This window comes from Chelonoidis abingdonii, chromosome 9, assembly GCF_003597395.2.
Source record: "Chelonoidis abingdonii isolate Lonesome George chromosome 9, CheloAbing_2.0, whole genome shotgun sequence".
NCBI lineage: Eukaryota > Metazoa > Chordata > Testudines > Testudinidae > Chelonoidis > Chelonoidis abingdonii.
In genome coordinates this window covers 51,499,565-51,525,565 of record NC_133777.1, presented here as the reverse complement: position 1 = coordinate 51,525,565, position 26,001 = coordinate 51,499,565, and the positions used below count along the sequence as shown (strand labels likewise).

Genomic DNA, 26,001 nt, shown 5'->3' with positions numbered 1-26,001 from the left:
GACTCTCATTCTTCATCCTTCCTGACTTCTGTGCTGCTTTTTATGCTGTCAACCAAGACAGCCTTCCCAGTTGCCTGGGACTGTTTGCTGGAGTCTCAGAGAACTGGCCTTCTTGCTTTTGCTCCCATCTATCAGAGTCCTCATTTTTTGCAACATGCAGCACAGAGAAAGGCTGGTCCAGTGAATAGGGAGATAGCCCTGAGAGATATGGAGTCTACACCCTCTACCCCATGGACTTACGGTATGACCTCAGGCCAGTGCCTTAAGGACAGCATTTCAAAGGCTTTTAGGCATCTAAAGATGCAGCTAGGAATCTAGTGGGGCTTACAAACCTTTGACAATCTTTTAGTCCCTCTGTGCCTCAGTGTCCCATCTGTACAATGGGGATAACAGCACTGCTCTACCTCACAGAGGGGCTGAGAGGAGAAATAGGTTAAAGATTCTGAGGTGCTCAGATACTACGGTGATGGGGCCACATAAGTACTACAGGGAGAGAGGGAACTTGTCTATACTATTGCTAGTCCTTCTCTGGCTTTTGGCCCCTTCTTTTCGCCTATCCCCTCACATCTCCCTCTTTCCTGAATGTAACCTTGGCTCAGAGAGGGCTCGACTGTATTTCTTCTGAATCCCCTGCATTCTGTCTTCACTTCCAGAGCCTTAATTTAATTGCCAGCCCTTTCTTATCTTAATCACACTGCCTTTGTTTGTAAACAAAACGCTGACTCCTTGCCCCTGGAGCACAAGGTGAGCCCAGCACCTCTCCTCTGATGAACTCACATTCCACGCTCAGGGCATGTCTACACTGGCAGAGTTACAGCGCCAGGAGTTGCAGTCCCGCTTAGAGAGCACTGAAGGGACACTGCTATTGTGTGTTCACACTGTCAGCTGCCTGCGCAATAGCGTGTTCACACTTGCGGCACTTGCAGCGGTATTCAGAGTGGTGCACTCTGGGCAGATATCCCACAGAGCACCTCTTTCTCTTCTGCTGCTAAGACTTGTGGGAAGATGGAAGGGATCACGAGATCCTGGGCCCTGTCCCAATGACCCGTGATGCATTGATTCACATCCCAGCATACCTGTGCTTCTGTCCACATTTGGTGCAATATTTTAACGATTTGCGTACTGAATGCCCTGCCTCTTTAGGTTGCAAGAATGGATCCTGAATTGTTGACCAGCAGGCTGCTCTCTCTGACCAACACGTCATGAGTGGCACTAGAGTTATTCCTTAAACTACAAAGGCAAAGGGAGTGTGACATTGAACTTGCCATGCATAGTAGCTATGACATGAGATTGCTTGTGGCATTCATAGAGGTGCTGACCACACTGGACTGTTGCTTTTGGGATTGGGAAACAAGCACTGAGTGGGGGGATGACATCATGATGCACATCTAGGATGCGGAGCAGTGGCTGCAGAACTTTTGGATGAGGAAAGCCACATTCATGGGACTGTGTGATGAGCTCGCCCCACCCCTGCAATGCAAGGACATGAGAATGAGAGCTGCCGTGCCATTGGAGAAGTGCGTGGCGATTGCACTATGGAAGCTAGCTACTCCAGACTGCTACTGATCGGTTGCTAATCAGTTTGGAGTGGGAAAGTCGACTGTTGGACTCATGTTGACGGAAGTGTGCAGGGCCATTAATCACATTCTGCTCCAAAAGGCTGTGACTCTGGGAAATGTGCATGACATTGTAGATGGCGTTGTGCAAATGGGGTTCCCTAATTGCAGAGGGTTGATAGATGGCACGCGTATTCCAATTCTGGCACCAGACCACCTAGCCACCGAGTACATTAATCACAAGGGGTATTTCTCAATGGTTCTCCAGGCGCTTGTGGATCACCATAGGCATTTCACAGACGTTAACGCAGGCTAGTCTGAAAAGGTACCTGACGCATGCATGTTTCGGAACCCTGGCCTGTTCAGGAAGCTGCACGCAGAGACTTTCTTTCCAGACCAGAAGATCACTGTAGGGGGCGTCGAAATGTCCATTGTGATCCTGGGAGACCCCACCTACCCCTTAATACTGTGGCTCATTAAGCCATACATGGGCAACTTGACAGCAGCAAGGAGCGGTTCAACATAGGCTGAGCAAGTGCAGAATGATTGTTGAGTGTGCATATGGGTGTTTAAAGGCCCGTTGGTGCTGCTTCTATGGGAAGCCGGATCTGGCCGATGACAGTATTCCTATGCTTATAGCTGCGTGCTGTACGCTCCATAATATTTGTGAAGGGAAGTGTGAAAGCTTCACTCAGGGCTGGACCACAGAGGCTCAGTACCTGGAGGCTGAATGTGAACAGCCAGAGACCAGGGCTATTACAGGGGCATAGTGTGGGGCCATAAGGATCAGGGATGCCTTGAGGCAGCAATCTGAAGCTGAAAGCCACTAATATTTGGTGCTATGCTCAGGAGTGCAGTGCTTGTAATGATAGGAGGTGACTGGTGCACATGTTGCAATATGTTGCTTTGCAGTTCTTGTTTTGCTTTCAATTAATAGAATAAAAATTGCTTTCAAACCATCACAATTCTTTTATTAAAAGACAACAACCAGAGTAGAGAGTCGAATACAAAAACCCCCATCAGCAATGAGGGGTACAGGGGAAGGGAAGTTCCCAGGAGGAGAAGGGGTCCCAGGACCGCTAAAGATTTGTGTATGTCCAAGGATCATATCCAACCTTCTCCTCCGGAGTACAGTGCAGCGGGTACTGTAGTTTTGCAGAGCCAAATTGCAGAGGGATAGGTGTTGAGTGTAGTGGGAGTCCACAGTGCTGGACTGTGATGGGGGAAGAGTGGAATGCCACACGTATAGACTGGATCCAGGAGGTTGATAAGAGTGTGTTGGTAGTGTGTGTGGGGCACACGGGAAAGAGTTTTGTGACAGCGACTGCAGGGGCAGGTGGGGAGCTGCTCAGTTTGAAGTGCTGGTATTACCAGGAGTGTGTCTGCTTGGTGCTCCATAACCTTTAAGAGCTGCTCCATGGCTTTATGCTGGTGTGCCAAGTTCTCCTTCTGGTCCTTCGTCTCACTGTCCCACCTGTCTACACCGCAGCTCTGTAGCCCCATCACCGAAAGCTGTATGCCTCTCGCTGGAGTGTTTTTTTTAAAGCACTGAAACTGCACGGTTTCTGCGCTCTCAGTGTCTTGGCAGTGAGTACACCTTGGGAGTTACAGCTTAGGAAGTGCCTTACTGCGCAGAAACTTTCCAGTTTAGATGGGGCTTCAGGCCACAGGGCAGTTAAGAGTTCTGCCTAGGGTAGGACATCCACTGGGAGCAGAGCTCCCATACAAAACTTGGCGGGGGGACAGGGGAGGGCTGGAGCCCCCCCAGAGACAACCTGGGTTGATTAGAATTTTTACTCATCTAGCACAATATACTGGACAGAATTTGCAGATGCTATGGGGGGGGTGCAGGGGAAGAGAAGGAATCCAGAATGTCTATCACAATCTCAGTGTAGGATTCGTCTGCCACTTGTGTGCTAGCATTTTTTAATGGCCAGTGAGAATACATCTCATTTTTGCCTGTCTCTAGCTTTGAAGTGAAGTTGTTTTACTCTATATCACAGGGAGGTGAATGCTGAGAGCATTTATTGTTAAATCTATTATGGGATGTTGGCCCCCTCAATCTGGAAGTCCCTTCTCAAACTTGACTCTTCCTCAAGCAAGAGTAACAAATAAAGCCACTAGTCAAAGATGCACCACTAAAACGGCAACACTCAAGCCAAGGGCACACAATACTTCATTGATATGTGAACCACAAGCAAAAGCTACATACAAATGTTATCTCAGCAGCCAGCTGCCCTAAGAATGCAACTTCATGGACAAAGTCAAACTTTGGGGTTTTGAAAAGCAAAAACGAATGCCAGCTGCTCTCTCTCTTTAAGAAATGCTGAAATTCTCATCTATGAGTTCTGAATGCTGGTAAGCATCTGCCTGCTTATCGCTGATCTGTCTAATCTAAGTGTGTAGACAGATTACCATGGTGACAAGTTGAATGTGTATTCCCCACCACTGAGACCACTCAGGGTCAGGGATTATTACAGCCATTATTGCAACCCTTCTTATGGCTCCAGCAGATGGGAGGACAACAGTTCCAGGGCTGATGTTTCTGAAAACTGGAGGAGGTGCCTCTCCTATCACCTGACTATTGAATCGAAGTGGGAGGAAGGTCCTGCTCTCAATTCCTGGTAATGGTGATCTTACTCCTCTGGTAACCAATGGTCCATGTAGCCCAATATCCTGTCTTCTGACAGTAACCAATGCCAGGTGGGCAGGGCTGGCTTTAGGAAATGCGGGGCCCAATTGGAACATTTTTGGCGGGGTCCCAGCAGAGATGACTAAAAAACCAACCACATGTAAAAAAAGGGGGGTGCGGGACTGGCTGGAGACAGGGGCAGGCTGTGGGCAGGGCAGGGGGTGCGGGGCTGGTGCAGGCGGGGGGTGCAGCAGGAGCTGGCTGAGGGCAGGGGGTGCAGGTACAGCCCACCCTGTACAGTAAGTGCCCCTTCCTCCTCCCTTCCACAGTGGGGTAGCAGCAGCAGCCCAGGGCTCCCCTGGTTCTACTGCCCCAGCCCTTTAAATAGCTGCGGGTGCCCTGGGGAAGCAGTGAAGCTCCCGCGGCTATTTAAAGGACCAGGGCGGCAGAGGCAGCTGGAACCCCCTGCTACCCCAGGGCTCTAGGGGCTATTTAAAGGGCCCAGGGCTCCCCTTGTTCTACTGCCCCAGCCCTTTAAATAGCTGCGGGAGCCCTGGGGAAGCAGTGGGGCTCCCGTGGCTATTTAAAGGACCAGGGCGGCAGAGGCAGCTGGAACTCCCTGCTACTTCAGGGCTCTGGAGGCTATTTAAAGGGCCCGGGGCTCCCCTGCTTCTCCTGCTCTGGCCCTTTAAATAGCTGAGGGAGATCAGGGGCAGGACTTCATGGAAGGGGTTGAGTGGGGATGGGGCCAAAGGGGGTGGGGGGAAGGTGTCAGTAATGCTGCCCTCGAGCCAATGTACTAGTCCTCATGTGGCGCTTGTGGTCATTTGAGTTTGAGACCCTTGTGCTAGGCCCTTGGTGTGCTTTTGTAATTATTCTATTAGCATATTGAAAAAATTGACCTGCCTCTTTCAGTATGTTAATATAGCAAGGAAAAAGAGAGAGAGATGATTATAGGAACTTATTATAAGTGTGCCTTGCAGCTTGTGTTTGAAAAGCTGTTCAAACCTGACGTATGTATAATAATAATATAGTTCAATCTAATGTGCAGTGGCCTATTATACTTCAGATTACAGTAAAAACAGTTGAAAGAGTAATTAACAGATTTGCTTTGAGATATTTAAAAGGGACAGTCAGTGTTTTCCTTTCTTTAATGTCTTCTTAGATGCTTGAAAGTATGTTTTCTGTAATACTTGATGGCTCAGAGATTAGTCTCAGAAACGAGAGTTTCCCCCCACACTTAAAGAGGCCCCAGCTCTTGTTTCTGAATAAGGCTACAGTTATTACCCCAGGAAGAGTAAGCTGTGTTCAAAGGAGAAGCTCTAGCTTACACCACTTTCCTAAAAAGTCAAGGAAACCACAATGCAGGAAGTTTTCAAGTAAGGGTCACAGACCACATTTACACTATTATATCAAGGGTCAACCTGCAGGAAGTCAAGAGAATCCCAGCTGCCTCTCATCACTACCTCCTATCTGAACAGTGAGGAAAGTCTAGTGTGAAAAAAGTTCAGTAATTTAAAAAAAACAACCCAACCACACATGCCACTCACAGAATGCAGGGTCAGGTTCAATGCATAGTTCAGGACTTAGCAACTGGGAGACCAGCATTCAATTCCCTGATTTGCCAGACTTCCTTCATGACCATGGGCAAATCACTTACTCTTTCTGTGCCTCAGTTTCCCATCTGTAAAGCAAAGGTAATAGCACATTACTACTTTACAGGGATGGTGAGAGGATAAATGCACTAAAAGATGGCAAAGTGATCATATTCTACAGTAATAGCGACCATATACGTTCCAAAGATCATTTGAACAGGGATACAGTAAGAACTACCATATATGAAGTATAGTTGGTGCCTGTGAACTTTTTCCACAGTTTTCCTCTCATTGGCTAAAATGTGTCACTTAAAGCCCTTGGGTGGGTCCTGGGTGAGGGGTGAGTTTGACCCAGAACACATAGCACTTGAATTTCAGTTTCAGGTTTTGGCATATTTCATAACAAGAATTAAAGAGAAGCTTTACTTTGGTTTTGTCTCCTCTGACACCTAGAGCAACCATTGGATTAAATTGCTCAGGTTTAATGGCGCCTAATCCCAAAATAAAACCAGCTGTGACTATAGGAAGGTCACACTCTGGAGCACCAACACAGTTTACATAGGAAAGGGTCCAGGGTGGAGCGGGGAGGAAGTTACTGGGGATTGACCCAAGTACAGGCTCTCACCAGGGCTGATTTTCAGGCAGCTCCCAGAAGTGGCCGTCATGTTCGGCTCCTAGATGGAAGGGTGACCAGGGGATTCTGTGCACTGCCCCATCTGCAATCGCCACCCCCACAGCTGCCATTGGCCACGGTTCCTGGCCAATGGGAGCTGTGGAGCCAGCGCTGGGAGGGGCAGCACCCAAAGCCCCCATGGCTTCCCCAACACCTAGGAGCCAGAGGGATACGCCAGCTGCTTCCTGGGAGCTGAGCAGAGCTGGGTAGGGAGTCTGCCAACCCTACTGCGCTGCTAACCAGTGCTGATTGGTGCTATCAGGGTCCTTTTTCGACCCAGTGTTCTGATCAAAAACCAGACATTTGGCAACCCTACCCCTGTGGCAGGAGAAGAGCTCAACAGTCCAGTGCTGGGGGTCCTGCCAGGAAAGTGGGTCCTGAGGGAACCCAGGCTGGACAGGACACCTCCTGCTCCAGCCTGGCTGATCACACCACTCCCAACAGGCCAGAGCAGACCCTGACCGGCCCCAGACGTGCTACCAGCTCAGCCCGGCAGACACAGTCACCTCCCAGTGGGGCCGGTGAGTGCGGTTGAGGGGTAGGGCAGGGGAGAGTGGGTATCTAGGGGAGGGTTTGGGGGGGAAGCACTGGGCAGTGGGGGAGATCTGTGTGTTGAGGTGCTGGGCAATAGAGGGGCTGTGTGAGGCACTGGACAGTTGTGGTGATGGGGCTGTGCAGGGGGCGCTGGGTGGGGGTATTAGGGTTGCCAATTCTGATTAGATGCATTTCTGGAGGTTTCGTCACATGACATAATATTTAATTGAATATTAGTCTTTAATTCCTGGAGAGAGTTGGCAAACCTCCATGCTGTGCAGGATGCTGTGCAGTGTGATGGAGGGTTCTCTTGACTGGGTAGCAGGTGTGCCTAGCCCTGGCTCTCTCAGGGGAGATCAACTTTCACCAATAGAAAAACAACCTTCTCTTCTGCTTCCCCTTTACAGCCAAGGAAGTTAAAGTAATTTTTACTAACCTCAAACTTAGTGTGAGGGGACTGTTGTCCTCTTACTAACATTCAGTGGGGGTGTTTTTCTTGGCTGGCTCCCAGCACTGAAAGGGGAAGAGTCCATGGGAAATCAAGAGCCTGAGACTGACAGTCCCCAGGAACAATGGGGAGAGGCCAATGCTCCAGGTCAGCCTGATTGACAGGGCAAGTGGGCTAACCAGGAGGCCTCCCTATGAGCTGGAATTGCCTGAGTCAGACATAGTGGGGCCTAGCTAAGGAGAGAGCAGGGGCTCAAGCTCAGCTGCTGGAAGCAGAGCTGCAGCAACCAGAGTCAGAGGGGCCAGACCAGCAGCCCAGGAAGCAGGTCAGAGCGGGAAGCAGAGTCACAGAAGCAGGCTGCAGAGCAGACCTGTCCTGGGAGCAGAGCTGTAGCAACCAGAGCCAGGGAGACCAGAGAAGCAGCTCAGGGAGCTGAAGGCAGAGCAGCAGCAGCTGTGCTGAGGCAGAGTGGAGCTGAGGCTGGAGCAGTCGGGAGCCGGGTGTGGTGAGCAGCTGGGGAAAGTGAGGGGGACCCTGGGCAGTGGGTCCAGCACAGGGAGATGCCTCAGCAAAGAGGCTCTGCAGTCCAGACTTGGAGGGGGATTGTAACCCCGATAGGGCGGGGGCGACCCTGGGAAGAAGGGTCCTGCCACCTAGAGCCTGAGAGCAGGTCGCCACCGCCAGAGCAAGTGTCCAACCAGCAGCATCTGTGCAGCACAGCCAGGGCCTGAGAAGGTAGCCTGGGACCTACAAGGAACAGACTGTGAAGTGCCCTGATGTCCAGAGACACTGTTTGTGATTTACTTGCCACAGGGCAGGGTGATGTGTTTTCCTTTAACCTTTCCAATTTTTCCTTATTCCTTTTTAAAATTAATTGTTAAACAACTTGTATTTGCTTTAAATTGTATGAAATGATCAGTGGGTCAGGAAGGTGCCCAGTGCAGAGAGAGTACCCCAGAGTGGGGGCACCCTAGCCCCTGTCCTGGGTGACCACAGCAAGGTTGGGGGTTGAGCCCCTCAGGAATCCTGGGCCCAGCCTTGTTGGGATTACGAGGACTCTGCCAGACAGCGCAAGCCCAGAAGTCTGTACAGCAGTGAAACAGCCCCAGAGCCCAAGTTGGCTGGCACAGGCCAGCTGCGGGTGTCTAGTTGCAGTGTAGACATACCCTCAGTGCCACTGACACACATGCACAAACCACTGCCATGTCCTTCAAATCACTATCAGCCAATTCTCCTAAAGCTTCCCGGGCATGTGGTTTGACACTGGATACATTTATAAACAGGACTGAGTGCCCAGTTACTTATGGCTCAGCACATTCCCCCCAGAATCAAAAGCCATTCATATTAAAATACCAAACTAGATAAACAGCTGTTGCAAGGTGATGCAATTACCTACAATGAAGTAATTTAACTAGAAGAACATTAACTGCAGGCAGTACTTGGAATCAGCAAAACCACTGGGCTTCCTTAAAGGTTGCAACAGGACCAGAATGAGAGATCTAAATCAGTTTGTACAGCTCACCCTGGACCCTGTTCAAACATTTCCTATCACTTCGGGCAGATAATTCCATTTGCAATGCAGATTACACTGATTTTGCTTAAGTAGCTGCAGAAGGCTGAATGATCTACTGTATAATTCATCTCTCCTGATGCCATGCATGTTAAATCAACTAGGTCAGTGATGCAGACTCTTAGAAGGGCCTCTGAACCAGTTCTGACAACTCCCCTCCCCCACGTCATTTTGAAAGAACTAGGAAAGGGAACAAGAGGTGGCTTCACCACATACCTAATCTATCCAATACCTGCCACTGACCCACTACTATGATACTGATGGACCAACAGGGAACAACATATTTCATAAGAAGCAGTCATAGAAATTGAAATGGTTTGTGAAAAAGTGGACAAAGTAAATATTTAAATATGTAATTAAAACATGCATGACTTCTTCTCTGACATACAGGTGCTGTAGTCATCATGAATAGGTCAGAATATGAAGGAGAGGCTGCTAGACAACTCTCTGACACCACGTTCTACAGGCCATTACCCTCTGACCCCACTGAGGATTACCAAAAGAAGCTACACCGTCTGCTCAAGCAACTCCCTAAAGAAGCACAGGAACAAATCTATCCTGACACACCCCTAGAGCCCAGACCAGGGGTATTCTACCTGCTACCCAAAATCCATAACCCTGGGAATCCTGGATGCCCCATCATCTCAGGCATTGGCACCCTGACAGCAGGATTATCTGGCTGTGTAGTCTCTATGCTCAGGCCCTACGCTACCAGCTATCTTCGAGACACCACTGACTTCCTGAGGAAACTACAATCCTTTGGTGAATTTCCAGAAAACACCATCCTAGCCACCCACTATGGATGCAGAAGCTCTCTGCACGAACATTCCACACAAAGACAGACTGCAAGCCATCAGGAATAGCATCCCCGATACCATCACAGGAAACATGGTGGCTGAACTTTGTCCTATCCCACAACTATTTCAGATTTGGGGACAACTTATACCTTCAAGTCAGCAGGACTGCTATGGGTACCTGAATGGCCCCCCAGTATGCCAACATTTTTATGGCTGACTTTACAACACTTCCTCAGCTCTCGCCCCTTTATACCCCTACTCTACTTTCGCTACATTGATGACATCATCAGGACCCATGGGAATGAGACCCTTGAGGAATTCCACCAAAATTTCAACAATTTCCACCCCACCATCAACCTCAGCCTGGACCAGTCCACACAAGAGGTCCACTTCCTAGACACTACAGTGCTAATAAGCAATGGTCACATAAACATCACCCTATACTGGAAACCTACTGACCGCTTGTGAAGCAGTAGGGAGCGAGGTGGATTGACCTGGGAATGTCGTTTAGTTTTACTGGAACTGTCTCCATGGGGGATGGGAGAGCAGAGGATGACTTTAGGTGATGGACGGTACCTGAGCCTGTAACCTGAGCCAGGAAAGGGGATGGGGCAAGTCAACACCTTTGCCCGAAAAACCGGACGAAGGGAGAGAGCCTGCTGGAGGGGTTTTGGTTTCAGTTTTGGGCTGGCTGGGAAGAGGCAGGGAACCCCAAGTCTGGGGTCTAAGATCCTTGCCCTCCCCCCCTCCCCTGAGGGTCCTGGCTGAACCTACAAGCCCTGCTTGGGACAATGTTCCTGTTGTCTAATAAACCTTCTATTTTACTGGCTGGCTGAAAGTCACGGTAAATCGCAGAAAGTGGGCGGTGCAGGACCCTGACTCCCTCACACTCCGTGACACCGCTATACTTACCTACATGCCTCCAGCTTTCATTCCGATCACATCACACAATCCATTGTCTACAGCCAAGCTCTAAGATACAACCACATTTGCTCTGATCCGTCAGACAGAGACAAACACCTGCAAGATCTCTGTCAAGCATTCTTAAAACTACAATACCCACCAGGTGAAATGAAGAAACAGATTGACAGAGCCAGAAAGGTACCCAGAAGTCACCTACTGCAAGACAGGCCCAACAAAGAAAGTAAGAGAATGCCACTAGCCATCACCTACAGCCCCCAACTAAAACATCTCCAGCACATCATCAAGGATCGACAACCTAATCTGAAGGACGATCCCTTCTGCTCACAGACCTTGGGAGACATGCCAGTCCTGGCTTCCAGACAGCCCCCCAACCTGAAGCAAATACTCACCAGCAACTACACACCACACAACAAAAATACCAATCCAGGAACCAAACCCTGCTACAAACCCTGGTGCCAACTCTGCCCACACATTTATTCTAGGGACAACATCATAGGACCTAACAACATCAGCCACACCATCCAGGGCTCGTTCACCTGCACATCTACCAATATGATATACGCCATCATGTGCCAGCAATGCCCCTCTGCCATGCACTTGTGCCAAACCGGACAGTCTCTACGCAAAAGCAACCTCCATCCTTTCATGTATTTATACCTGCTCCTGTATTTTTCACTTCATGCATCTGATGAAGTGGGCTCCAGCCCACGAAAGCTTATGCCCAAATAAATTTGTTAGTCTCTAAGGTGCCACAGGGACTCCTTGTTGTTTTTGCTGATACAGACTAACATGGCTACCACTCTGAAACCATACACAAAATTAAGTAGCTTTCCTGGCCCACATCCAAATGTAAACAGTATTAACTTTTGAAAAGTCACTTACAGCAAAAAGATACTTATAGCAAGATAAAAGATACAGCAATGTGTTCATACAGGGTTCAGAGCTAGTAATAATAGAGCTTTCAGTTACTTAACGGATGCAGACTGAAAAATGTAACTGACGATGTGAAGGGTTTGCCTGATGCCCCACAGCTCAGTGTCACATTCCAGTCCCCCTCTCTTGCTCCTTGGGTTGGCAGGAGCTAAGTGCATGCTGGAGGGAACATGTGTGGTGCCTGGGAGGAGGAGGAGACATGCCTTGCATCATGTCACAGTGATCCTGCTCTCCAGTGCATCTCGTTATCCTCCTGCACATGCTATTTATATGGCCCCCATTACTGTAATATCTGAATGCCTCACAATCTTTAATTTATTTAGCCTTGCAGCACTGCCGTGACGTACAGAAGTGTTGTTATCCCCATTCTGCGGATGTGGAACTGTGGCACAGTGAGGATAAGTGACTTGCCCAAGTCTTCACAGAAAGTATGTGGCAGAGCTAAAACTGAGTTTCCAGCATCCCAGTTAACCACTGGACCATGCTTCCCTCTCTGTCCATACAAACGCACAGGGAAATACGGAGATTACACACATTAATATTTTGCAAAGTTTTATTCGCCAATCAGAATGACAAATATATTTCACGCGTTCTGATAGAGTTTGTATTCTTGCCAGGTTCTCAATAAAAATCTGAGTATTTCTCCTAATAAAAACATAGGTACAAAGGTTAAAAACAGCACGGGTGCACCAATGATAAAATATCCATATGTCAATTGATTTATAACAACATATTTATTTATTCTTTAGTCAGACTATTGTATCCTTGTTCTTCAGATTCCCAAGGGGCCTGGCATGCATTGAAAATATAGATCTCCTCCCAAAGAGGCAAGTCCTGTAACTTGCAACCATTATAATGAAGTACATTCTTACATTCTACTTTTGGTATCAAGGGGAAACTCAAGGTTGTTGTACTAGGACAATTGTATTTACGAATCCAAATTGTTAAGAGTGAAATTCACTCCTATGCACAGAGCCAGGACAAGGACTATGCACCACGTAAGTCTTCTAGATAGAGCTTAACTAAGAGTTGCTTATGCCTTGTACTGGTCCTTCTGTACAGGAGTGAATTTCATCCCAACAGAATATACAGGAATAGGTATAGACTTCAAAGTTACAAATACATTTGGAAAGAAACGTACTAGTAAATCAGTGACTGAAGTTTGCACTGAAACCTCCAAAATATACACAGGCATTGAATTAGTATTTGAAAAAAGATCAGGAAATAATTTTGCTCAAATATGAGAGTTGCCTATAACACCCCCTAGTGGTTCCCTTGCACTGAATGCCACATCCCATACAAGTCACGTGAAGCTACAGGCTCACAGAACATAGTAAGGAAAGGAGGGCAATGCTGTTTTACTTGTGAGTGACAGTACTGTTATGGTTATTACTGCATACTCATGTCCTTAGTTACACAGGGGTACAGCCAAAACTAAAGGCCAAAATCCTGAAAAATGCTAACTCATATTGACTTCAGTGGGAGGTGAGGGCATTCAACTCCTCACAGGACTGGGCCCAAAGCAATGTCTGATGTTATAATCCAGGATGTTACTATAACCAGGGCTCGGGCCTGATTTTCATGAAGACCTCAAATTAGAGGTTTGGGTGCTCAGCAGGTCTTCAAATTCTTTCTGATAAACTCAGGCTAACCTGAGCACCATCACGTGGGACAGGCCAAAGAGAATCCTGAACTTAGAAACTGGGAGACAAGTGGAGGAGCCAATGATTTTTCAAATATATATTTTTAGTGTTCTCTTTATAAATATTCCCCTATAGAATGAAAAGAAAATAGTTATTCTATGCACTATTCTCTGTTTATGTATCCATTACTACAGTGCAAATTCACTTTTAGTCCAATGTTTAAGTCTACACAAGCTGATATATTCTGTTTTTTAAAAAAATATAAAAATAGGTAACTGAACAATACACTGAAGACTTGGTCTCCATTAGCTTGTAAACACAGAGATATTGGGTGAGTGAGTAGAAGAGCAAGTATAATTTAAGATGTGGAACCAGTAAAATAACAATAATATTAAGGCAATGGTACATTAAAATATCAGCACAACAGCTAATAAAGCTATATATATTTATTTGAGTGTGGTATATTACAACATATAGAACACACTACAGACAGTATTGGAAGTCCTTAGTATGATTGTACAATATAATTTATCAAAACCTGGGTTTTAATATTGAATTTGTACCATTTATGTTAAAGTAATATTATAATCCCCTTTCATCCTTAATAGTCAATTGGGCTATTTAGAATACTGCATTAAAACAAAATTGATATTTTGCTTGGTCCATGTGATATAGGTGCATTGTGGCCAGCGTTCAGCAATTACTTACTGTCTGGATACCTTATTAGAAAAGTGATAACAGTTCAGGATTTTAGAAGATGGGAGAGATGAAGAATCAGATATAATACATACTGCTGTACAAACAGTGTAAACTAGTTAAGGAAGGTTTTAAGAACGTACATATGACCAAGTGGCTCGGATACATGAAACATCCCTCTCCTGAAAGTCTGTACACTGAAATAAACATGAATTCTTAGTGACTTAAACTGTAATAATTAGAAAACTTACCTTAATTTAGGAGATATTAAATATTATACACAGAGAACTGTAGAGAGTAAGCAAAGAAGAAAATGGGTAGAAACATTGCTCTGTTGGGTACCTGGCTGATTCTTCAATACAGAAAGTGCAAAGAGGAATGTTTGTTCTGCAAAGTGATGCTGACAAGTAAGCCAATCCCAGCGTTCCTCACAATGCCATTCTGGTATTCAGATGCTGCTGCAGTACCTGGTCTAGCTACAGAAGGCAGTTGTCCTCAATTAAAAACAAGGCTTAGTACTCACGGAACAGTTGATCAAAGCAGAATTAAGTTAATTTTTTTTAAAAAGTAGGCAAGCAACCTCAGATTTTACAATAAATATTCCGAACAAGGCTCAAGTCCATATTTCCAATCACCTACCCTAGACTTTTCTACAGTGGCCTATCAGCATAGTATCTAAGTGCTGGTTCAATTTGTCAGGCACAATGTCTGTCTAGCTCTCAGTAATCTAACGTTTACTTCACTATCATCACTGTTGGGAAGCAGGCACTACTGCTGTGATAAGTGAATTTTTGGAACTAACTTGTAACAAATAAAGATGTAGCATTTATTTCTCTGTGGGGAAAGAGAAAAAGGAGCTACTAAGACAATGCCGGTCACTGAGGCTAATGAGAGAGCAAGGAAACAGTAGAAACACTGAGGCAGAGCCTCAGCTGGTCTTAAATTGCCATAGCTCATTATCTTCCATGGAGGTAGGACCATCTGAGGCTCCATCTCAAAGAGTTTAGAATCAGCCTTCTGAACAAGTATAACAAGGGAAGGGAAGTCAAGAGCAGCTAAGAACGTCTTGTAGAAATCTAGAGCAGAGAGAAAAAGATTGCTGCATAATTCTGATACCCCATAATTGGTCAAAAAGAACAGGACTACTTGTGGCACCTTAGAGACTAACAAATTTATTTCAGCATGAGCTTTCGTGAGCTACAGCTCTAAGTCTCAGCTGTAGCTGAGTCTCTAAGCTACAGTCTCTAAGGTGCCACAAATACTCCTGTTCTTTTTGCGGATACAGACTAACACAGCTGCTACTCTGAAACCCGTAATTGGTCAGTTAGGCATTGTCTTCAATCGGAAAAAAGTATGTTCTTAACTTGAATGAACTATCACAAGGCAAAATGCTAGCAAAGACAAGGCACTTGTAGTTTTATCATGAGTTAGCAGATCAAGATAAACCCTAGCCACCCCTGTAGTCTTAACCTCAACCAGCTAACGTGTGCAAACAACAAACTGCCTGGTCTTCACTAGGGTTTTATCTTGTATTAGCTAACTCAAATTTGGAACACACCTTTTTCTCCTAGTGAAAACAAGGCTGTACAGGCTGAGGATCACCATAGACTCAGCCATGGTCTAAAGCACTGTTGAACATGAGGTAGCCTATTTTTTACATCAGCTGCTTCAGACTGTGGTCTGACATTTGGTGGAAACACTCCTCTTTCTGTCCCTTTCCTTTATAATCCTCCTAATCCTATTTTCTCTTCTCTCCTCTGGTCTTTTCTAACCTCCCCAGTTCTTTATCTATCCACCCCCTTCCTAGATATCCCTTTCAGTCATTCCTCCTCACTGATTACTTCCCACCTGCTTACCATTGTGTCTCTTCCCTCATGCTTTCCTTTCTGCTTCCACTTATGCTACCTCTTCCTTCTTGGATGCTGGATATTTCCTCCTGATGCATGTACTATGCATGTTTTTATCCCCACTTAAAAGAAGATTATAAAGCTATGACTCAAACCTGATTTTTAAAGCTTTGCAAAATGTTCACAGTGAAACCTGAAGCCAGGCAAAATTCACCTGGTGTTATGTTTCAGCACAAACTTGCAACTCTAATCTGTTAAAATCTCAAGTTTAGGATACAAAACCATTCAAATCAGGTGAAATTTTGTAGAACAAACAGTTTGCTTTGTGGTTTTAGCTACATCCAATCTAAAATAAAGGGTTGGTCTCCACATACTTTTGGTACCAATTTAACTATGTTGGCTTAGAGACCAATATAGTTAAAGAGGTGCAACCTCCTAGTGTGGATGCAGTTATACCAGTATAGAGCTTATTTTCACAGATTTATAGAGAGTGGTCCCTAGGATAAAGCACAAATAGTCATTGGTCCAGGCAGAGTGTGGGACAGACTCTATAGCCGGTGGCTGAGGCACTCACATGGGAGGTGGAAGACACCAGATCAAATCCCTGCTCCAATGACTATTTAATTATTTATACACTGTAAAACTGCTTCAACAGGAGAGACTGAGCAAGCTCCACATCAGAATATTCCATAGTCCAGCGGCTAGGGCACTTTTTTGCATTGAGGGAGCCCCAAGTTCAAATCCTTTCTCCATCTCAGATAGAAGGGGGAACTGAATCCGGGTTTGGCCTGAGTGCCCTAACCACCAGGCTAATGCTTATAGGGAAGTGGCGGCACCACGACTTCTCCCTGTCTTTTGCCAATAGGATCTCAGTCTTTGGAAGAAATTTTTTTTTGCTGAAACTATTCAGTCCTTTGTGTTGATTCGGTGAATAGTTTCAGTTTGTTGAAAAATGCATACTATTTGCTGCAAAAAAATCCACTCAGGCCCACTCCTTACACCATTTCCATGCTAGCAGGCTAGCGCCTTCGGTGATAAAATGGGAAAACAGGATGACTTTTCATCACGACAAGGAAAGTGGTATTACTGCAGACGCCTCTCAGACACGTGTGTCTGTGTTACTAATAACAAAACAATAAAAATTATTTGTAAAAGTTTGCTTAAGAAGCAATAACAGCTTCACTGCCATAAAGGCTGATCTAATGGTATTAATTCACACATCCTTATATATGGCTCAGAATGTGACTTGCACTACACTTTAAGAGAATGTCAGTAAAAACAATGTTCTGGATACAGGTGATATCACAGTTCACAGATGAATTCATAGAATGAAAAGCTCTACAAGTAAAATTATTCTGACAGTGTCGGTGCTGCCGCACTTCTCAGGGAATCCGGACTCCCCAGTTTTGTAAGTTTTCAGCGGATCTTGAATAATATTATGCAGATGCTCTGTGTAATTTGAAAAGTGAGCAGCATATCATCACTGAATCTGACCATAAACCAGCTTTGCTGTTAAGGCTGCATTTTTAGCCAGGATGAGGTTTTCCTCACATGTCTCTCTAGTGTGGAATATTAGATGCACTAAAATATGCTGCTTTTTCTCAGATGAGTGCCATTTCTTTGGGAAAGATCTTCCTGGTCACTTTCACAATTTCTCTGAAATAACGAGAATGTCATGTTTCAGTCTGTTGAATGAGATACGGAGCTCCTACACAGCTTAGCAAACACATACTTAACCAGTCATCTATGGGGGGATAAGCAGGAGAGCTAAGAGGAACATCACTGAGGTTCTCTAGAGGTGTAAGTTGCACTGTGGATATTTCCCCCATCAACTGGAGGCCACAGCAAGACACAGGATTCTAGACGCGTTTGCCCACTTTGGGGTGGCTGTTCCCAGATGAGATTATTGGGCCAAAACTAAAAAAGTGACCTCCTAGCCAAAATACAGCAGATGACCTGTAGTGGGGTTCTTGATCTGACCCTAAAGCAGGATATCCTTGTTCCTGTTTTTCTATATTGACTAAAGCTCACTGTCAAAACAGCCTGACAGAAACCCCCACTTTATCTTTGGCTAAATGGAGACTGGGCAAATGCATGTAAACAATAAAGCAAGATAAATAAATAACTAAAATAAGGCCCACTAAAAACTGTAGATGGTGTAAGAACCTACATAGAATACTTAGACAAAAATGCATCAGGAGTACGTAAGCTTGTTATACTTCCAACCTAATGAATTTTTTGAGTCCCGTTTCTGCAAACCTAAGTTTAAGTAATACAAACCATCCAGCGATGTGCTCTCATGAGAAGCCATTGAACACAAGGGTCTTCCCATTTTAGATAAGACTTTTTATATTCAAGTGCTTCCTTAATCCATGTTTGCTCACATAGGGAGCTTCTACTGAAGTCTATTGCAAAATCCCACTGGCATCAGTAGTGCAAGATTGGCCCTTAGCATCAAATTCCCATTCCCTATGCAAAGCCCATTTACGCTGGCTTTGCATGGGGGAACTACAATACATAGTAGGTTTTGGGATGAAATCCCCTCTTCCCCACACAGCATAGAGCAACTGCACCCCTCACCTCTCTCAGTTAAGGGTTTGATACCAAGCTCATCACTATGGTAGCCAGGTACCTAGTGCAACTTTAATACTACTCCCCCACATCATAATTTTGGCCAGTGAATACAGTTTGCAGAGCCACTGGCCACTCCCTGCTCCCCATTTATGCCACAGATAGCACCGTTGGAGAAATGGCCCAAGGTGCACAAAAGGTACAGCACCTCATGGTCTGGCTTCTCCATGGGTTGACTACCCAGAACCATGGCGGTTCTGATACTTTTTGGACCTTGGATGCCCATGCTAGGGGAGCAAGATTCATGTCGCAGTAAAATGGTTACTTTTTCCTTCTCTCTTCCTCTTGTTTTTTCAATGTACCTACCAAACTTTCATCCTGCATCAGTGGAACCTTTCTCATCTGTGAGCGAGATAAGTGGTTGCACAGTGAGACAACACTGTAAGAGAGCTGGAGGAGGGGGAGAGATGAGAATTAAGTGACACTTGCAATGTAGAAATCCCTAACATACTTAATACAGCTATAGTGCTTTACATCTTCAAAGCACTTTGCAAATGTTAGCTTGCCCTTGAAGCCCCATCAGTATTAATGTCCCAGTGCCATACCTTCCATCGCCTCCTGGCATATTGCCTTTTGAAGTTTTCCAAGTTAATGACAGATTCTCGTCTCACCAGGGCCTGCCGCTTGTCCATTGGCTGGAAGACAAGAGATGACAAGTTTATTGCTTAGCTTTCCCTAGGGACAGAAAGTAAACATGACTCTGCTTGTGTCAGTTACACACTGTACTGAGTTAAAAATCAGAGAGAGGAGCTCAGCTGAGGGAGAAGTTCTTGACTGTGCTAATTCTTCAGAGTACTTCCCTCTACTGACCTGTAGCACCTCTGTCTTATCTGGATTGAGCCTGAGCCCGCTGGCTTTCATCCAAGTCCCTTTCTCTGAAAGGCACTGGGAGAGCATGGAAAGGGCTCCATCAAGGGCAGTTGAGAAGGAGATGGAGAGCTGTTGCCAGCATACTGATGACATTTTAGCCTGTAGCTCCACAGCCTTCTGCAGGGAGTTGACAAGTGTCACTTAGGAATGATGACAGAACAGAAACCTGTGAGGTTCCTTAGTCAAGGCCCTTTAGAGAGGGAAAGAGGAAGCTTGGCTCTACCTCTGACAGCTTGGGAAGGAATGAGCATTTAAAATTAATTCCATCCAGCTGCCATAGTTAAATGCATAAGGAACCCTCACAACCCATGGTGCTGACAGATCAAGTAGTATTAACTTGAACATTTGTCATAGGGAGCTAGGAATTGTCATACCAGCTCAGACCTGTGGTCCATCTACTCCACTGTCCTGTCTCTGATGCGCATTCTGTATCAGTTTAGCTTTTTAAAGCCCAGCCACTGTTTCAACTCCTGAGAGGGTTTAAGGTCCCATCAAAGGCAAAATCTCAGCTCAGCCTTAATGCTAGAGTCAGTGTTAGGTCCTCCAGAGTTAAGGGGAAACAGATGAGTGTACTTTTTTCATTGTCCAAGCTGAGTGGGATGCTAAAAGTAAACAGCACAGATGGTGAAAGGCCAATTAGATTGATGATCAATGATATGAAGTGTTTAATGGAGACATTACTAAGAAAAGCTGCTTTTTAAAAAAAGGAATATATGAATTTAAAACCTGATAATGTTCCCTTTAAAAAACAATACGCCTTTCAGAGGTTCCATAGGGCCGTCAATATCCCAGCCGCTAATCAGCCATGTCAGATTCTTCCCTATGTACAATATCAGGAGGGTGGGAAAAGATGCTGATATCATTACTAGTACTTTAGAAATCAGGGAACCATATCAGTCACAATGTACCAATGAAATACTAACAATAGAGAAGCTGAGTAAGCCCCCAGAAAGCCAAATCATTTGTTTTTAAACTTCCAGGAAACTTTTTCATTACACTAGTTCAGAGGGTCTTAACCCATGGGCCATGATCCCAAAGGAGTTCAACCAACTCTTATCTGCTCCCATCTCCTGTCTCTGGTGTTCTGCTGAAACTAGGTTGTTCAGTTACTTGCAGTGAGGTCCTCCATAAAGATTCTTCACATTGTACTGATCCTAGTGGTGCAAAAGCAAGTGGATTCTGGGTGCATGCGAGAGGAATCAGATGCAAGGGGTTGCACATGGGCTTATGTGATGAAAGAGGTGAAAGGAGAGAGAATCTCTGCTTAAGCGGAACATAAAATGTTACAAGCATTTTAAGATGTGATCATTAAACCGGATTCTCTGTTCTAAAGTGCACAGCTTTTTCTAGAGATGAGCCTTAGTGACAAAGATCAGATCTAGATCCTAAATCTCCAGCTTTGGATGTGTTAATATTTAGGGTTTCCATGCCCTTTAGAAAGATAAGCTTCAGCCAAAGTTCAGAGTGGACCTTTCCCTAATTTCAGACATCTTTTTTCCCTCCTAGCATGTCTTTTTGGTGTGTAAGTTTACTGGGTTTACTAATTACCCGAAGGATTTGATAACCCCACCTCGACACTGCTGGTTTGTGCTACCAATCAACACGGTAACTTTTTGAGGGCCTTACTAATCCAGTTTTGAAACTGGAGAATGTATAACATATGAACAAGAAATACTTAGAAACTTCAGAGATCTATATGTCCTCTGCTACTCACACATCAGACGGTAATGCACCAACAGTGCTGCTTCTCCGCTGACCCAGGAAGTAGGTCAGCAGAGTACTGAAGCAACAGCAAAGACCTGAATAGGCGACAGCTATGAGGGGTTTGCTGAGCAGTGAAACAGGACATAAGAACAAAGTTATAACAAAGATAGCTGTCAACTGGAAGTGATTTACATTACAAGAGCTGGACAGTTACAGTGAGATGGATTGCAGGAGGTGTTCATTTAGGTTGTGAGACCAACAGGTTTGATTCAGAACTGAACAGGAAAAGTAACTGAATACGTAGGTTTAATCTGTATGGGGCCGGCCATGAAGTATCGAATGGGAACTTTTCCGAAACTCCTGATAATAAAATGAGAGAACGTTAGCTGACATTCAGTACCAGTTACGGTACACGTACTATATCAGTAAATGGGGCTCAGGGAACTTACGTTGTAAGTAGATATTATGGTGGTGGGAGATCCAGAAATGCTTAGATTTAATTGGACTAGAATTAAACAAGCAAGGAAATGGAAGCACCAGAGCAGGATGGAAAGTGCACCCTCAAAGATATAAATATCTTGTCAGGAAACTGGTAATATTGTTGAGCAGACACATTTGCTTTCACACAAGCTATAAGGCTGTTAAACAGCCAACACTGTTCTAAACAATACACCTATAACAGGATATACCACCACATCTTTTCTTGTCAGTAGTTCTGCAGTTTGGCTGTAGCCCATCTGCTGAAGTATTTTACAGAATCTTGATAAGAAAGGGAGAGAGAGCAAGGAGGTGCCCTAGGACAACAGCGTCAATGAGGGACTCAGAGTTTTAAAGCTTTATGCACATGTATCCTGAGATACTTGTCAGGCCAAGGGCAACCTCAGAGTCAGCAGCATCTATGTGCAAGTTGTTCAGCTTTGGCTCTAAGATTTTTAACAAACATTTTTATGCAACAGACAAAAAGTATGTAGCACCTTGAAGATATGCTGTTAGATAGTGATGGCTTGATCATCAGAGGGGTTGAGGTTTCACAAATCCCTTTCACATGGAATTTTTAGCACTTAGCACTTCTCAAAAATCAGGTCATCAATGTAAAAACACCAGAGGATTTACCATAGTGTAGCAGACCACGATCCGACCCATCCTTCAGTCTTGGCCAATACCTGATCCTAGCCCTTCTGGGCCAGCAGAGGGCAGGGAGGTGATATAAATAGAACCGCAAGTTAAATGCGTACTTTTTCTATAGAGCAGGAGGTGAAAATGTCAATTCTAAGAACACTTTTTGTGGGAAATCCAGGACAGTTTTCACTGTTGCACAGAGAAATGTTTAAAGCCTAGTGGCAAACACCTGAACAATTTGCACTGCTTCTGCTTCCCATCGTTCTCCGAAGCTGTCCTCAGCTCTGAAACCTGTACAAATGAATACAGAGGCTGAGATTTCATCTACAGTGGCAACGTATGTCAATACCTCTGAGAGAAAGGAGCTGAAATTATCAGCCTTCCCTCCATCTCCGTTAAAGATAGACAACATCTGTGCACAATTGACCCTGCATATTGAAGCATGGGATATCAGTTCCCCATATTATAAGGGTCTAGACAACATCCCACAAAGGCGCTAAGTCAAAAAGACTGGTGAGAAATCAGGTTTGAACTACAAAATGTCACTGTTAAGTGTCAGTTGTACAATTGTCAAAAAACATTTAAATGCTCGTTCAATGGCAGAGCCCCTGAAGCTCCACCCAAATAATTATTTTTACGATACTCCAGACTGTTAATAATCAGTTGCCCCATATTGCTAAGTACCTTGCAAAGTTGTGATCTTGTCATTCTCAGCTGGACATGATCCTTTCTCAGGTACAGCAGGGACTTCCTTCAACTCATGAAAAAAGCACAGGCCTTGAGGAGTGCGTCATAATGATACTAGCCTCAGCCAGACATGCTAAAGATCAGAGCACCTGCTGTAATGTCCCTTCTGCTCTGTGCCAGTATATCCATACGCAGAGATAATCCAAATGGACAGAAATATGGGGTCAAGGATGAGGCAGACAAATTCTGTACGTTGAGGGTCCTTTCTTCAGATTTTGAATCTTACTCTATTTTCTTATTTTTCAAAATGAGGGGAAGAGAACCTTGATTCTGAAAAAGTTGTCTAGTCCCTCTGGACAGTGTCATCTTCACAGGGCCAGGCACCAGCTCAGCAAGCAGGTGCTTAGGGCGGCCAAGGGAAAGGGGCAGAATGTTGGGCTCTTCGGCGGCAATTCAGAGATGGGTCCCTCGGTCCCTCTCGGAGGGATGGACCTGCCGCCAAATTGCCGCTGAAGAAGAAAGTGGCGCGGTGGGGCAGCCACCGATTGCGACTTTTTTTTTTTTTTGCCGCTTGGGGCGGCAAAAACCCTTGAGCCGGCCCTGCCTCTTCAACATACCAGGCAGCACTGGGCAGAACGCTAGGCTTGGACTCTCAAAGGAGCCTTGCACTCAGTGACAGTTGAGCATCTCCCTCCCTCAGGTTCCCTTGAAAATTACAAGTGAGATATAAGATTTATTAGGTCCTTGGTAAAATTTTCATTTAAACACTTAAGTGACTTTTGAGCCTGAGTCTCTTTTTCAAAGATATTTAGGCACCTTACTCTCATTGATTTCCGTGGGAAATAGGCACCTAAATATCTTTGAGGAACTGGGCCTTTGGTACTTAGCAGCTTCAGTCTCATTGAAAGTCAATGTCACTTATGCCCCTAAGTCACTTAGAAACCTCTGAAAATTCTACTTTCATCCTGTCTAATGTAGAATGCAAGTGTCTCAGGATTGAATGCATGTCTATTCTCTGTCCAACACCAGATACAGCCATTGTGCTACAGACAGGTGTAAAACAAATATATACATAAGCATGGTTTTTCACTAGTCTCCCAAAGTCACTATGAGAACATGGCACTTTCTGATTCATCATGCTCTGTGAACTGAACGAGAATACACTGTTGCTTTGTATATAAAAATAATAAACAGGATTATTCCTATAATCTTATGAACAGCAGCCCATTACAATTAAATCATTAGCTTTTCCAGAACAGAGGAGTGGGCTTTCTGGGGGAGGGCGGGGCAGACAAAGAGAAAAGTCTAACAGAACATCTCTCCCTTTGTCCTCCTCTTTGTTCAGAGCATGACTATCTGAAAAGGGGGATTTCGGCCACTAGGGCTGGAGAGTTTGCCTGAAGCTGTACAGAGTGACTCTGGGCTTGGCTACACTGGAGAGTTGCAGCGCTGGTGGTGGGTTTACAGCGCTGCAACTTACTCACCGTCCATACTTGCAAGGCACATACAGCGCTGCATCTCCCTGGCTGCTGCGCTGGCTGTACTCCTGCTCTGCCTGGGGTATAACGATTGCAGCGCTGGTGATGCAGCGCTGCTCCGCCAGTGTGGCCAACAAAAGCGCTGTAATTGGCCTCCAGATGTATTCGGAGGTATCCCAGAATGCCTGTTCAGCCACTCCCAACAGCGCTGTAAATGCTGCAAATGTGGCCACACTGCAGCGCTGGTAGCTGTCAGTGTGGCCACACTGCAGCGCTTTCCCTACACAGCTGTATGAAGACAGCTGTAACTCCCAGCGCTGTACAGCTGCAAGTGTAGCCAAACCCTCTCACTTTTACCCTTTTAGGGAAAGCAACTGCATCCATTTCCAAAGGGCTGCTAGAAGCAACACTGAGAGACATGGTATGGCCGTGCCAGAGCTTGAGAGCCCAGGGAGGAGGGATTCCTTGCTTGAGCATGTTGTTTGTACTGTGGTAATGCACAAAGGCCCAATCAACATCAGTCCCATTGCAATAGCCAGCCCTGTACAAATCTAAGGCCTTTGTCCCCAGAGACTTCCACCAGAAGCATCACAGAACTGGCCATACAGATATTCTCTGACAATCTGGAGTTTTTATGTCAGGTCATTAAAAACAGGTTTGATTCCTGCATTGTAGCCCTGCTATGGCACGATCAAGTTCCTACTCTTTGATTCTCTGGGGCAACCCTGGCTCCGAAGCAAGTTAGAGCTGCTTCCAGGCAGCTCCAGGTTGCACTACTGGTAACGGCTCCTTTGAGGGATACTATGCCAGTCAAGGACTGCCATGTGAAACACAGATCCACCACATTCCCTCGTGGCCTATGACACACCCTTCATGTCAAGGGGGTGGGTAACAGAGGGAGAGAAAGGAGGAGTGAGTGAGTGTGTGTGGGAGAGAGACAACTGTGGTACAGATGACCCAGCAGGGAATTCATTTTCTCTGCAGGGCATTTGCCACTGGATTACAGCCCCTTTGCAGTACCTCAGCCTCACAAAGGAGCCTTAAACCAGCTAGAGAATCTGGCCCTATAATTACTTCGCTAAGTAGATGTTTAAATATCCCATTTCAGTCACAGACTTCCCCATCAGAGACTACAGCATCGTGAATAAGAGATTATTTATTGTGTCCAAAACGTGAAATGGTTACATTTGTGCACATAAATACAGACTGAGCAAATAACCTTTCCTTTGAAACACAGGGAAACGGTGCATTATTCATTTTAAACACTGACTTTTTTTTCCTTTTTCATAAGTTTCTAAAACGACCTTTGGAACAAAAACGTGAGTTTCAAGTTCCTCCACACTGAGTCAATGAATTGTTTCCTTTGACAGACCTTTCTTACTATGGAATAAAAGTCAAAGGTCTATTGACACTGCCTGATGGATCATCATCCTCATAAATAATCTAATATTTGCACAGCAAAGTATACATACACAGTTCTTCAGTCATTCCATTACAGATTTATCATTCTGTCTTTCAAATAAAATATTTTTGGTACATGAAACAAAGTACCTGTTTTTATTGCAAGAACTTCACATTAAAAGGACTAAAAAGTATCTAACACTGGTCCCCAAACTTTTTACTTCGTGCTGCCCCCCATCCCTGTCTGTGCCTCCCCCCACCCT

The 26,001-nt window shown here is 45.3% G+C and overlaps 1 protein-coding gene across 1 annotated transcript in view; it reads right to left on the bottom strand.

Moving 5' to 3' along the window:
• Positions 1-12,201: 12,201 nt before the first annotated feature.
• DAPK2 (death associated protein kinase 2) overlaps positions 12,202-26,001 on the bottom strand; it is a 109,907-nt gene continuing 96,107 nt past the window's right edge. Inside the window, exons 10-13 of the transcript XR_012656541.1 lie at positions 19,025-19,114; positions 18,786-18,869; positions 15,304-17,504; positions 12,202-15,110 (exon numbers count right to left, since the gene is read on the bottom strand). The gene's annotated coding sequence lies outside the window, so the exon portion shown is untranslated. The remainder of the gene's footprint in view (positions 15,111-15,303; positions 17,505-18,785; positions 18,870-19,024; positions 19,115-26,001) is intronic.